The following is a 14,989-nucleotide window of genomic DNA, read 5'->3' as shown; positions in this document are numbered from 1 at the left end:
TGCGGGGGATGTGTTACTTTCAGGGAAACAGGGTAGATGGTGTCTGGCTATCAGATAAAATAGCATCTAGGGTCTTAAAGCTTTGTCTCCAAACAATCAGCCATCTAAGTGAGGTGTGAACTAAGTCCACATGGAAGAAGAACACCATCATGTCACCAAAGGATTTTAAATCATGTAACCCAAAGTCGAAAGAGGGATTAGTATCAGAGCCTAAGTTGTGAGAATCCAGTTTGCAGAAGGCTATGGATGACAGTGGGAGCCCAAGATCCATTTGTGGGAACCACATGGGAAAAGAAGCCAGCTATAAACTCCCTCTATCCACAATTGAGGGATAGGAGGAAAGTGGGTACTAAACAGAGTGCTTTGGAGAGATGAGTACAGAAGTTCAAAGGCATAAATCTGACTTGAACAGTGAAAACTTTGTCAGTTGATCCCCCATCTGATGTACATGGACCTAATTTTAGTGTTTAACATTTTCTGTGTTTCTGTTTTGTTTGTTCATTTTAGGATGTATCATAGAAGTGTTATGTCATTAGGGGTCACCCTCTTGAAGTTGTTTGGTATGTTTTTCTTTAGTTTTTTTCAGCCTGGATACAACAAGTTTAATGCCTTTGCTGTACATAAAATTAATACCCACCCCACCCCCCTAATATTCTTTTCTGTGTTTCGGTTTGTGAAACCCAGGATTGATGAACCTATAGTTACATAATCTGTTGTAAATTTGAGACTTAAGAGTGGAGGGGTGGAGTCTAGCCTGTCAATCAGGTCACAGCTTAATTATCTCATTTGGAGGTTCTATCAGGTCCTGAAACTTTTAAAACAGGGGGCCAGTTCACTGTCCCTCAGACCCGTTGGAGGGCCGGATTATAGTTAAAAAAAACAAACAACTATGAACAAATTCCTATGCAACTGCACATATCTTATTTTGAAGTAAAAAAATGGGGCAAAAACACCTGGCGGCCCAGATAAATGTCCTTGGTGGGCCGCATGTGTCCCGCGGGCTGTAGTTTGAGGACCCCTGTACTAAGGACATAAGTAGCTTGCTGGAGGTGGACCACACACTCACTCACTCTGTGGGAGACAAATGACAAGACACATGGAACTATGCTAGAGCCCTGGAGCTGAAAGCCATGTGGAGACCCCTGCCAGAGCTGAGATGCCTCTACTACTACTGGATCCATAAGACTTTCTACTCACTGGCCTGTGATCTTCCTGCATTCAGCATTATCGCATGGGTTGCATGACTCTGAAGAGGAATTTACAGACTGGTCCTGGACTTGTGACATAGGGGCTAATAACAGACTTATGGACTTGATCTGGACTGGGCTGGGATGCTTTCTCAATATTCAATTTCTCTTGTATATCAAGCTCTTTCTTATAGACACACGAGTGTCTATGAATTTGCTTCTCTAGTCTACCCGGACTAACACAGGCTGCAAGTAGAAGAAGGGTTTCAGGGGCAGTGGTACAGTGGTGGTGGAGGGATAAAAGGGAGATGCTATCAAGGAGTCCAAGAAGAAAAAGGATGTCTGGAAATGAATTGTGGTAGCAATTGTACACTTCTGCTTGGCGTGATTGAACTATGGAATGCTATATGTATTAACTCCCAATTAATAATACATTTAAAATAAATAAATAAAATGTGAACAACAACAACAACAAGAGGTGCACTCCTAACTAAAAGGCTGACAGCTTGAAGGCACCATCAGAGGTGCCTCACAGGCAGGCCTGGCGCTCTGCTCCTCCAGGTGACTGCCTAGAAAACTCTCTGGAGCAGCTCTACTCATAGGGCTTCGCCAGGAGTCATGATCGAAAGGATGACAGCGAAGAGCAGCAGGGGAAGACTATAGTGAGCCCCGAGCATCTTCCTCCATCCTCATCACATCCTGCTATTTTTTCTAGGCAAAGCACAGCATGTGCATAACACAGACATGGCTTTCTCAATCCAACCCTTTGGGTCATTCAATAACCCTTCGTGATGGATTTAATTGGAAAGCAAATAAGTTTGAAGGAAATGCTCTTAGTTTGCAACAATTGAGAGATCCCAGGACAGATCCGTTTCTCTGGTGGGTCGGGGATTGGGGGAGGCTTGGAGCTTTGGCACAGCAGATGATGGCCTTACCAAGCGAAAGCACCCATGTCCTGGTGAGAGGGGCTCAAACAAGAAAAGGAGTGGGGGTGCTGGGGACAAACTTAACAGTCTCTTGACTTTGCCGACAGCCTGCCAGGACCAGCTTTGGCTTATTAATGGAAGCATTCTTCCTAGTCTTTTCTTTCTTGGTTTTGAATGTTGCCAGAAGTATTGACATGACTCATTTACAACATTTAACCACAAATAGTACCAATTAGACATTTCGTAAAATTCAAAATGCACCAGCACAATTCCTTATCGGCTATATGGGGCTTCGGTCATGGAAGGAGGAGGAAGAGGGGAATATGTGTCTCCTGCCTGGAGAAAGGTTGTCAACAATCATCTCTTCGTCTGGTTTAAAGTGACAAGCGGGGATGGTATATTTTAACTAAAACATTGACTTGATACGACTTTCTAAAGACAATAAAATTTATTGATGCCCATATAGTCATCCATGGCTCCACTTTTTTGACTTGGCAGGTTTTTTATAAAAGCTCTATATCATTGTTTGGGTGACATTTTACAGAGAAAATTAGTTTCCATTCAACAATTTATACATGTTGTGTCAGGTAAATTGCAATTCAGTCAATATAACAGCACTCTCCTCTCTTCCTCCCAGGGCTTCTGCATACATGTGTCCGACTGAGCTTCATTTGGGGGAAAATTTGGGGGTACATATCTCCCTGGTGTAATTAATCACATTAAAGGCCTGTCTATTGCTTAGCTATAGAGGAGCCTTGGGGATGTAGTGATTGTACATTGGCTGCCAACCATAAGGTCAGCAGTTTGAAACCACCAGCTGCGCTGCAGGTTAAAGATGGTGCTTTTTACTCTCATAAAGATTACAGTCTCAGAAACTCACAGTGGCAGTTCTATCTTTCCTATAGGGTCGCCATGATTTGGCATCAACTAGATGGCAGTGAGTGAGTGAGTGAGTTACTAGTTGAAAGTAGACTCCCAGGAGTGGATTTAGTTCTAGCATAGCAGAATCTACAAGGCAATGTCTTACACACTCGTTTGGTGAGTATTGATGAGAATCTTAAAAGTGGCCATCTAAGATGTAACTATTGGTCTCTTCTTGTCCAGAGAAAAGAAGGGTGAAGAGAATAAAACATGGACTACATGAAATACAGCGTCCACTACCCTGAGATCCGAAGAATTAGATGGTACCTGGCTCCCACTACTGACCACTGTGATCAGTATCACAATATAGGTCCTGGACACACACACAAACCAAACTCACCACCACAAGTCAATTCCAACTCCTGGCTGTTTTAGGCAGACAAGGGATCTGGGATGTCCATCACTATTTTAGCCAAAGACAGAACAGGTTGCTTTAAAAAATTCCAAATTTATTCCTGCTAGAGCTGATAGAAGGAAATAGTGGGTTTTCTACCTCCAAACGGTTTCAGATTCAGTAAAAATCCAACAAGTTATATGCCTCAAGCTTTATGGCAGGTTGTATGGGAAGGGGAGGGAAGGGAGAATGATTAACAGGTTTTGCAACAGGCCCAGGAGATAATTAGCAAGTTTACAATGATCAGAGAACCTTCAAGCAATGAGACAAAGAGAGCAATGTTCTTAGGAAGCAGTACACTTTCCCCCAAGGGATTATGAGAACATCAATTAATATATTCAGGGGTTGTCAGACCTACCTCCTAAAGTTTCAGCCTCTATATTTAGCTAAATGGCCTTGATTTCCCTTTCCTGAATTAGAACATCCTTGTTGATTACATATAAAAGGAATTTTTTTATTACAAGGGAGGGGGCTGTTCCATCCCTTTTAACAAATGAAATCTCAACAGACCAAAACCAAACTATGACACATTTCCAGTCTTTCATTAACGGCTGGCTGGCTTTTTCTTTTCATTTTTAAAAAATCATTTTATTGGGGGCTCATTCATACAACTCTTACCACAATCCATACATACATCAATTGTATAAAGCACATTTGTACATTTGTTGCCCTCATCATTCTCAAAATATTTGCTCTCCACTTAAGCCCCTGGCATCAGCTCCTCATTTTTCTCCCTACCTCCCCGCTCCCCGCTCCCTCATGAACCCTTGCTAATTTATAAAATATTATTATTTTGTCATGTTTTATCCTGTCCCATGTCTCCCTTCACCCACTTTTCTGTTGTCTGTCCCGCAGGGAGGAGGTTATATGTAGATCCTTATAATCGGTTCCCCCTTTCTATCCCACCTTCCCTCCACCCTCCGGTATTACCACTCTCACCACTGGTCCTGAAGGGATAACCTGTCCTGGATTCCCTGTGTTTCCAGTTCCTATCTGTACCAGTGTACATCCTCTAGGCTAGCCAGGTTTGTAACGTAGAATTGGGATCATGATAGTGGGAGGGGAGGAAGCATTTAAGAATTAGAGGAAAGTTGTATGTTTCATTGTTGCTACACTGCAAGCTGACTGGCTCCTCTCCTCTCCATGACCCTTCTGTAAGGGGGTGTCCTGTTACCTACAGATGGGCTTTTGTCTCCACTCTGCATCCCCCCTCATTTATAATGATATGATTTTTTTGTTCTTTGATGCCTGATACCTGATCCCTTCAACACCTCGTGGTCATACAGGTAGGTGTGCTTCTTCCATGTGGGTTTTGTTGCTTCTGAGCTAGATGGTTGCTCGTTTACCTTCAATCCTTTAAGATCCCAGGTGCTATATCTTTTGATAACTGGGCACCATCAGCTTTCTTCACCACATTTGCTTATGCACACATTTGTCTTCAGCGATTATCAGGCTAACTTTTTCATCCCTGCTATCATAGCAATGCCCCGGGGCAGGGTATAACTGCTTCTATGGGTTTCTGAAACTTCCTTTTTACAGGAGTAGAAAGCCTTTCCATTGCAGACAGATGGTAGTTTTGAACTGCTGACCTTGTGGTTAGCAGTCCAATTCATAACCACTATACCACTGGGACTCTTAAATCATGGACAGAGAGGGTGAAAAGAAAAATGCAGAACAAAATTCAAAACCATAAAAAAAGGCCTGACTGGTTTGATACAAGCTGGTGGAACCTTTGAGACTCTCGCCTTTAGCCTTTCTTATTAGAGTTTACGTTTCTGAGCACTGAGTTCGTCGAAGGTTATAGTTTACAATGGAAGCTCAAAATCTATTTATTGGTCTTCATATAAATTCAATATCAATTGAATTCATATTGACCATTAACCAGCAGTGCTCTAAAGGCTGAGTGCTTTAGAGAGTGAATTACTGTTACTCCCCTGGCTAATTTAGGGAGAAGCAAGAAACAGCATAGTCCTAGGAGACTTGTCTAGATATGCCCTCCATGGTAATTGGGGTGGTAGGCTCTCCTGTTCATGAGTCACCGCCTGACTCTCTTGGCTGGAGGACCCTAGACTGATCTTCTAAACTCTTCTGTCCGACACAAGGGACTTGTTGAAATCATGGCCCGGCTCCTGCTTGGGTAGTCCCAACTGAAACGGCTGTATTGATCTGTTACTCATAATGCTTTGGTGATGGTTTCCTTTGCCCTCCCATATCCTCTTGACATCTCCAAGTTCCTTCAAAACCTTTGACCTAGTGTTAATGCTCACCCTCATCTGTAGGATGCATCTTTGTCTTTGTCGTGTAGTCTCCAGTTTGCAATTCAATAATGTTCTCCCTAAATTATATTTCAGATTTGGGGGCCTCTTTTTTTTTTTTTTTTTTAGATTTTCACTCTAAAACAAGACTCACTAGATTCCAAATGTAAAGAGTTTCATCTCCTTTATCCTGCGTCCCTAGTTTTTAAACATTTTAAAGGTTATAGCAACTCAGTCTCTGTAATTTATCTGCTTCTTTGACCAATGGTGTTCACACAAGTTTATAAAAATTGTAAGAGATGGGGCAGGAATATCATTAGGCATGTCCACAGGTGAGGAGGGAGCAAAGACATTCCACACAGCCTATTGACAGAAAATTTAAGTGTTTTACCTGTCAATACTGTAAAGAGACTGAGATTTAACCTACATCCGCCCTGACATATTAGCTTGCCACAGTTTCATGGATGCTGGTAGAAGATATGCGACTCATCGTATCAGAGATAAAAGACCGTTTACTACTCACAGCAATAACAGTAGCCAAAGAATTGGCACTTTCACACCAGTCAGTCCTTCCAGCCCTACGCCCACAGGGTGACACGCGCACACAGTGGGTTGAATTACAGGAGGAACCCAAATCTCACTTAATGGGAAGTAATCATCCCTGGGCTTTGTCTTGAAGAGAGATGCAGCTTCTTCACGGCTGTTTGCGAAGCAAAAAGAAAATCCAGAACAAAGGGCAGTTAGTGCCCTGTCTGCAAGACAAGTAGATTTCCAGGGAAAAAACAAACACCAAATGCCACTGAGTGGTTCTGACTCACGGAACCCCGTGTATTTCAGAGTAGCACTGTGTTCCACTGTGACCTTCCAGAAATGGAGCACCTTCCAGACCTTTCTGGCACGCTGTCTCTGTAGGTTTGAATTGCTAACCTTTTTATGAGTTGTCCAATGTTTAAGCACTTCTATGGCATAAGCACCTCATATACATAAAAGATTTATGAGGTAAAAAATAATACCAACATTATTCAACTCTCATTTTAATACTATTGTATTCCTTTCCAGAGACTGCAGCAACAAATTAATGATCACAAATCAAGTGGCTTAAAGCAACATAAACCTATTCTCTCACAGTTTAGGCCAAGAGTCTAAAATTAAGCTCTCAGCAGAACTGCACTACTCCCAAAGTGGAAGGTCATCAGGAAACACAGGAGCACCTGAGATGAGATGGACTGACAGATGGCGATGGCCCAGGGTCAGGGATAGGTTCCTGTTGTACATGTCTGGTTGCTCTAAGGTAGCCTGGAGAAGAATGAACGCATTTGAATTATGGTGCTGATGAAGAATATTGAAAGTACCATGGATTGCCAAAACCCAACAAATTTGGCTCAGAAAAAATACAGCCAGAATGCTCCTGAGAGGCAAAGATGGTGACATTGTGTCTCCAATACTTTGGATATAGTGTTAGGAGAGACAAGTCCCTGGAGAAGGCTCTCATGCTTGGTAGAGGGACAGCAAAAGAGAGGAGGGCCTTCAACCAGATGGAGTGACACTGCTGCAACATGGGCTCAAGCATAAGGTTAATTGTGAGGGTGATGCAGGACCAGGCAGCGTTTCATTCTATTGTACATAGGGTCGGTGTGAGCTCATTTCATGTACTTGGGACTTGCTGTTAAGAGAGACCAGCGCCCGAAGAAGGACTTCATGCTTGGTAAGGGAGACGGGCAGCGAAAAAGAGGAAGACCTTTGACAAAATGGATTGAACAGTGGACACAACAATGGATCAGACATAAAAATAATTGTGAGGACGATGCAGGCCCAGGGAGCGTTTCATTCTGTGAGTTGGAACCAACTCCTCTGCACAACAATGAGGAGTCAAATCAGACTCAAGGGCCCAGAACCACCTTTTGGAAGCGAGAGGAAAGTTTTCTAAAGTTCGTTTGTTTGTTTTTAATTACTAGAGATAATTACATATTCACATGCAGCTGTTAAGAAATTATACCAAGGTCCCTTGTATCCTTTACCCAGTTTCCCCCAATGGCAACATTGCACCAAACTGTAGTATAATAATATTATACCCAGGGCATTCACAGTGATACAGTCAAGATACAGAACATTTCCATCACCACCAGGACCTCTTGAGTTGCCTCTTATAGCTAGGATTTGTTTCCTCAGGAAAATGTGCTCTGCTCTTCTCTGCAAGCTTGGGATCTTGATTTCATGCAGAGGTGCCTCAGAAGAAAGGTCAGTTGACCTTGTGAACAATCAGCCATTGAAAACCATACGGAGCTCACCCTACTCTAGTACACATAGGGTTTCCATAAGTTGAAGGTGGTTCTATGGCAACTGGGTAACTTTTCCAAAATATATTTTCTCTTATTATTTAAATCCTTCCTTTTATCAGTGAAGCAGCAGGGTCTCGAGCATCTCATTTTTTGTGGTTGTTAGGCAAACTCTTAACTAATGAGGTTTGCTACAGACCACAGAGTGAGATGTGTTATACCTATAATAGGAAAATATTTATACTTTATTTTGAAAATGTATATATAGCAGCTGTTTATACAATAGAGAGCCCAGTAACAAGATGTGGTAGTTACATAATTTCACGTCAACTTGAAGATATATAAAAGTGTAGGGGTGACATTTAGCCTGTCAATCAGGTCGCACCCTGATGACCTCACTTCGAGGTATGACCAGACTATATAGTTCTCTTGAGGCCAGTCTCTCTCTCTCTCTCTCTGCCCTCATGGTCCTGCTCGCTGCCATTGTGAGAGCCACTGGAGCCCTGCGATGTTGTCCACCGCCTGAATCCACATGACTTTGCACTCACTGACCTGTGACAGTCCTGTATTTTCATCATCACATCTGATTGCGTGAGTCCGAAGAGGGACTTGTGGACTATTATTGAACTGGGCTGGGATGTCTTCTTGATATTTAATTACGTCTTGATATAAAGCTCTTTCTTACGCATATACAAGTGTCACTGAATTTGTTTCTCTAGTCAACCTGGCCTGACATACAAGAGCCAAAGTTTATGTGGAAACCAACCATATCTAATTTGGTGCATGTATTTTTAATAGTTTTTGAGAGAGAGATTGAGAAGACAAAGATACAATCATTATCTGTTTGCTATTCTACGTATAAATAAATTTGTTACATTCTGGAAATCTATAGTGGCAGTATAAGGAACAGAAAATTCATATACTCCTTTTCTCTCACTTATAATATACACAAACCATAGGAGGTGGTCTAAGGGTTGGTAACAGGTTGTATGACTTTTTGTCAATTCTTAAGATGAAGTGGAATTATTTGTAATTACTCTTCCATCCATGTCACTGTAATTCTCACCAAATGATTGGGTGGACCTATGCAAATAAGAAGTACGAAACACTAAGAGAGGGGATTGTTCAGTTTTGCCTTACGACCGCTCGTATGACTGAGTTATCTCAGAAGCAAGAAGAGAGAGAATTCTGTGACCATCAAGAAAGAAGACCCAAGAGCGTATGCACAATCCGTGCCCCAAAGATGAGTTTCCCACAGTTCCACGTTGCTATTCCCAAAGTCAGTCCCGGATGAAGCGATCTTGCACGCTGCTGCATTCCCCCCCGCCCCCCCATTCCAGCCGCTCCCACCCCCGGCCCCATTTACACTTTACATTTTCAGTGTGGTCCCCTTGTGAGTAACCTCCAAGTAGCTCAGGTGGGGTGCCAAGTACTGCCCACTCCCGAGCCAGAAATCCACAATCGGGGTTCCTCGGGGCCTTCATGGGGTCACTCCCATCACTGGTCTGTCGCACTGTCCACTTGGTTTGTCCCCATGTGGGCAGGTCAGACCGGTCGCTCTCCCTGTATCTTCAGTGCTGTCCTCTCAACGCCGTCACCCAGGGGGAGGCTGCCTGCCTGGTGCCAGGCCAGCCAACCCAAGTCATCTCGGGAGCCAGCTGCTCCGTCAGGAACGTTGCCTCGTGGATCGCCAGCCGGAATGAAGCCCACCCCTACACCCCCTTTCCTGTGAGGACACGAACAACACCTTCCCCTCGGGCTGGTTAGTGCCCTGACCTCAAATTGCCTTAGTCTTTCTCCCGTCCCCCGTCCCCCCACCCCCACCCCCCGTGGGCCTTCAAGGCATATGGTAGGTACGGGGTGGAGGGTGGAGGGTAGGATGCCTTTCGTTCCAGGTGCTGTCTGCATCTGTTGTTGATGACATATGAATCTTTGGGTTTGGTCTGGCTCTTGCCAGAATGGTACTTACTTTTGAATAATAATTGTCACAAGATCTCATGCCTTTTACTCTTTTTCAGTATTTCTCATTAGATTTTGTTTGATTTTCATGGAATTTTAGTACAAGAAAAAATCTCATATAGGAATGTTATTTATATAATAACCCTTGTCAATCCCAAGAGTCCACGAGACTTTATTCTTTATTCTTAAAGGTGTTTATCTCTTCAAATAATACATTTTCTCTTTAAAGCTATTTTTTCTTTTGGAAGAGAAGCAAGACTTTCTAGTTCAATAAAGAGTTTCAGTCTCACAAATGACGCATGTACGGATTGTGATGAGTTCTATGAGCCCCTAATAAAATGATTATTTAAAATAAAATAAAAAATAAATAGACACAAGCAAACAGAAAGAGTTTCCGTCTCAAGGACACACAGGGGCAGTTTGACCCTGTGCTATATGGGGCTGCTCCGAGTCAGAGTCAACTTGATGGCAGTGTCGTGCTACACTGTTCATTGAATTCATTAGTGAGGCTGGGGCTCAATTAAATTTCAAGTATTGCAATAGAGAATATTTTAAAATAATATAACAAAACAATTTGAGTGAACTTTGCAGGTAATTATGATAAGTTTTATGTTGCAGTCCTCCTACAAACTCAGGAAATGAGACCCACTGTGACCTTATGCAAATCTGTGTGAACAATAACATCATCTTTTACACAATAAGGACAATTGAAACCAAGCTCTCAGCAACATTTTGATTCAAGAATAAGGCTTCATTAAACCCTGGTGGCACAGCAAGTTAAGCATCTGGCTACTAACTAAATGGTCTGCAGTTTGAACCATCAATAACTCCATGGGAGAAGAGAAATTTAACAATGTACAGCTTCGAAAATCAGATAGAACAATTTTACGCTGTCCCATGGAGTTGATCCTGTGGCAGTCGGTTTGTGTGCTTTTTTATTCCAGGAGCCTCAGGGACAGACACTCCCTGGTGTTCTGTCTTAGCTTAAAGAAGTCCTGCTGGTGGGAGTCTCGAATTCATTGACTTGTGCTACTCCTGAGCCTGGAGAATGCCCGTCATTGATATTTAAAACTAAATGAACTTGGAGAAATTTGAGGGAGGAGCTAGATTAGATCAGAGGTTCTTAACCTTTAGTGATTATTGGATTCATTTAGGAATATTTCAGAAGTCTGAATGCATAAGTCACACTTCAGACCAATTAAATCAGAATCTATAGGCTTGGGATCCAGATACTGGCAATTTTTAAAGTTCCCAAGTGATTCGATTATGAAACCCAAGTTTAAGAAGCACCAGCTAAAGAGCCATGGTGGCACTGTTGAATAAGCATTGGATTGTTAACAATATGTTCATACCCACCAGACACTCAAAGGGACAAAAGTGAGATTTTTTGTTTTTATGAAAGGGAGAAAGACAGGCTTTCTTCTCCTGTAAAAATTTACAGTCTCAGAAACACACAGCTCTACCCTGTCCTACAGGGTCACTTAGAGTCGGCATTGATTCCATGACAGAGAGTTTGGTTGGGTTCCCATAAAGGTTTATAGTCTCAAAATCCCTATGAGGATCGCTATGAATCAAAATGAGCTCCATGGCAGTGAGGGATAAGCCATTTACCATTCAACTCAAAATTCCACCACTTAAAACAAATCACTTAATAGTGTTCTGAACACATTATTCATGTTATTCTGGTCATGAATCCATAAAGTTCCAAGTTAAGGACCACAGTATCTAATTCCAACTCTGTGTCCAATATTACAATTTAAGAACACACAAGATTGACAGGCCAGAGATATGGGTGGAGGGAGGGTCTATGAGAAGACAGGATTCTTTGGGGTAATTGTGCTTCAACCGATTTGATCTCTGACAAAGATTTCAAGAGGAATCTATCATAAGAACAGTGAGTAGAAATGGTTGCTGATGCTAGCAGTGTGAACTTGGAAAATTAATTTCATCTTAGTGATCGTTACTCTCATTTGTAATAAGAGAACATTGGACTAAATTACATATCTCAAAAGTTTCTGCCAGCATTAACAGTTAGTCACGTTAGTGCAATATTTTACTCATAATAGGGAATGAAATGTCTGTAGTAATAATATTTTTCCAAGGGTAGACCCAGTAATGTGTTTCACAATTGGACAAACTCAAGAAAAAATTCAAATCTTGAATTGCAATTTTGAAATATTGCATAGACAAAATATTGAGTGATGCAGGAAGCATCAAGAGAAGATGGAAAGAATACAGAGTTGCTGTACCAAAAAGGGCTAGTTGATAATCCACCATTTCAGGAGGTAGCATGAGAGCTACAACCATCGGTGCTGCAGGAAGTGCAAGCGCCACTGAAGGCATTAGCCAAAGACCAGGCTCCCGGAATTGATGGAGTACTCAAAGAAATATTTCAGAAAGCTGAAGAAACACTGGAAGCATTCACTTGTCTGTGGGGGAAAGCTGTTTATTCCTTAGGACAGCAAATAGGACAGCCACCAACTTCCATGGCTCATGGCCCGCAGGAGAAAGCTGATGGCTCAGCCATGGGAGTTTTTGAAACAATGGTTGGCATGTCTCTCTGCCTGAGATAAAGACACTCTGCCCCTGTTCCCTGGCAGAGGCTGCAGAAAGCAGCCACCTGAAATTTTATCAGTTACTTCATGTTCCCAGTCTCATCCTCCCCTCTGTCCTTGACCAATCTGGACTAATGAGTTAATGCTTCTTTGTATGCCTTAAGAATTACAAAATGCCCTTTATGTAATCTTGACACTACCATGCTGGCTGTGTGACCTAAAGATTACATAAGCCTGCCCCTTCTAAAGCTCTGGACCCTGGAGCATCTTACTGCAGGGACCCCTAACTTTTGTCTGTCTCTTTTGTACATAAGTTTTCTCATGACAGATCGTGCCTCCTTTTGTTTATAATAAAAGATAAAAGCTGGTCTCGATATTATCTTTTTATTTTTTTTAGGATGATAAAATAAGAATTTCAATATTATCTTATATTTATCTGTGCCAGGAAATTTGGAAGATAGCTACCTGGCCAACTGACTGGAAGAGATCCATATTTGTGCCCATTCCAAAGAGCAGTTTCCCAACAGAATCCTCAAACTATCGAATGATATCATTGATGTTGCACACAGATACATTATTCCTTAAGCTTGTTTACCAATGGTTGCAGGAGTACTCTCACAGGGAGCTGCCAGAAGTTCGGGCTGGACTTAGAAGAGGATGTGGAACAAGGGATAGCATTGCTGATATCAGAGGTATCTTGACTCAAAGCACAGAATCGCAGAAAGATGTTTACTTGTGTTTCCTTGACTATTCAAAGGCATTCAACTGTGTGGACCATCATAAACTGTGGATAATCTTGAGAAGGATGGGAATTCTGGATCACTTCATTATAGTGACAGCCATTATAATTTCTTGAAATCTAGAAAAATTTTTATTCAGTTAACCAGACTGCAAGAATCTAAAGGCAATTCTTCAGATTGCAGAGCAGTGTGGAGATAATAGCCAGTGTATATAGGCAAAAACCCATTTATCAGGGACTTTCCTATAAAGTGAGCAGGTAACGTTCTTTAGATCAAAGCAGGGTATATCTGTTACAAAGGACATTGTAAAATTAATTATACCATCCTGGTTACATCATCAAAAGGAACAATATTAAAGAATAACAAATTAATCACAACATTCGGATTACACTATCAAAAGGAACAATACTGAAGAGTAATGAGATTAATTACAATGCCCTGATCTTGAGAACAGAGGCGTAGATTCTAAAATCAACCACTAGCAGGGCTTTCCAAGAAGGGTGGGGGAAGGAGGCAGGTCATTCAGCAGTCAACAAAATTGTGTCACTTTGATCAGTTTGCCTCACTTATACATGGATCAAGAGGCAGTTGTGTGAACAGAATGAGGAAATGCCGCATGGTTTAAAATCAGGAAATGTGTGTGTCAAGGTTGTATCTTCTCACAACACTTGTTTAGTCTATATGCGAGGCAAATCATCAGAGAACTTGAATTATGGAAAGAAGAGTGTGGCATCAGTATTGGAGGAAGGCTTACTAACTCCCTGCGGTATGCAGATAGCACAGCCTTGCTTGCTGAAATCGAGGAGGAATTGAGCACTTGCTGCTGAAGATCAAGGATTGTAACCTTCAGGATGGATTACAGCTCCATGTAAGATGATGACTGAGTTAGTCTGGATAGACTAGAGAAACAAAATTCATAGACACTCATATTTTATAAGCGAGAGCTTTATATAAAGGGTAAGTGTACATTAAGAAAGCATTCCAACCCAGTGCTGCCGAAGCCCATAAGTCCAACATTAGCCCATATGCCTGATACCCATCTACGAAGTCCTCTTCAATCTCACAAAACACATGCAATGACGCCAAATGCAGGAAGAAAGCTGAATCAGTGAGTGTGTAAGCATATCAGCGATGACAGGGGTCTCCACGCGGCTTCTCCAGCACCCATCAGGGTAGGCCCTTGTGGCTTCTCAGGGATGTCTCACAGGAAGTGAGCCTTGTCAGCTGTGGCAGAGAACTAGCTAAGGCAGCTAGCTGCACACTGGTCCAACCATCAGAGAACAAGAGACAATAAAGGTGAGGCTCACCGAGCCATTTATCTCTCCGCCCTTCAATTAATCCCACAAGTGTTCATTGGCCAGGTTGGCACAATAAACCTTAACTATCACAACAACCAAAATCCTCACAACTGGACCAAGAAGTAACATCGTGATAAATGGAGAAAAGGTTTAAGTTGTTAAGGATTTTGTCTTACTTGGATCCACAATCAATGTTCATGGAAGCTGCAATCAAGAGATCAAAAGACGTATTGCATTAGGTAAATCTGCTGCACAAGACCTCTTTAGAGTATTGAAGAGCAAGGATGTTATGTTGAGGACTAAGGTGTGCCTGATTCAAGCCATGGTGTTCTCCATTGCATCATATGCACGTGGAAGTTACATCTAGATAAAAATATGTTGTAACGATGAAGGATACAACTTTCCTCTAGTTCCTAAATGTTTCCTCCCCACCCCCACTATCATGATCCCAATTCTACCTTGCAAGTCTGGCTAGACC

The 14,989-nt window shown here is 42.1% G+C and overlaps 1 pseudogene; it reads left to right on the top strand.

Annotated features, from left to right (window-relative positions):
- Window positions 1-3,244: 3,244 nt before the first annotated feature.
- Window positions 3,245-14,989, top strand: part of LOC101655665 — a 39,281-nt pseudogene continuing 27,536 nt past the window's right edge.

This window comes from Echinops telfairi, unplaced genomic scaffold (genome assembly GCF_000313985.2).
Source record: "Echinops telfairi isolate 266 unplaced genomic scaffold, ASM31398v2 ScPeMD7_5;HRSCAF=22, whole genome shotgun sequence".
In the NCBI taxonomy this organism is placed as follows: Eukaryota; Metazoa; Chordata; class Mammalia; order Afrosoricida; family Tenrecidae; genus Echinops; species Echinops telfairi.
This window is presented reverse-complemented; position numbering and strand designations above follow the sequence as displayed.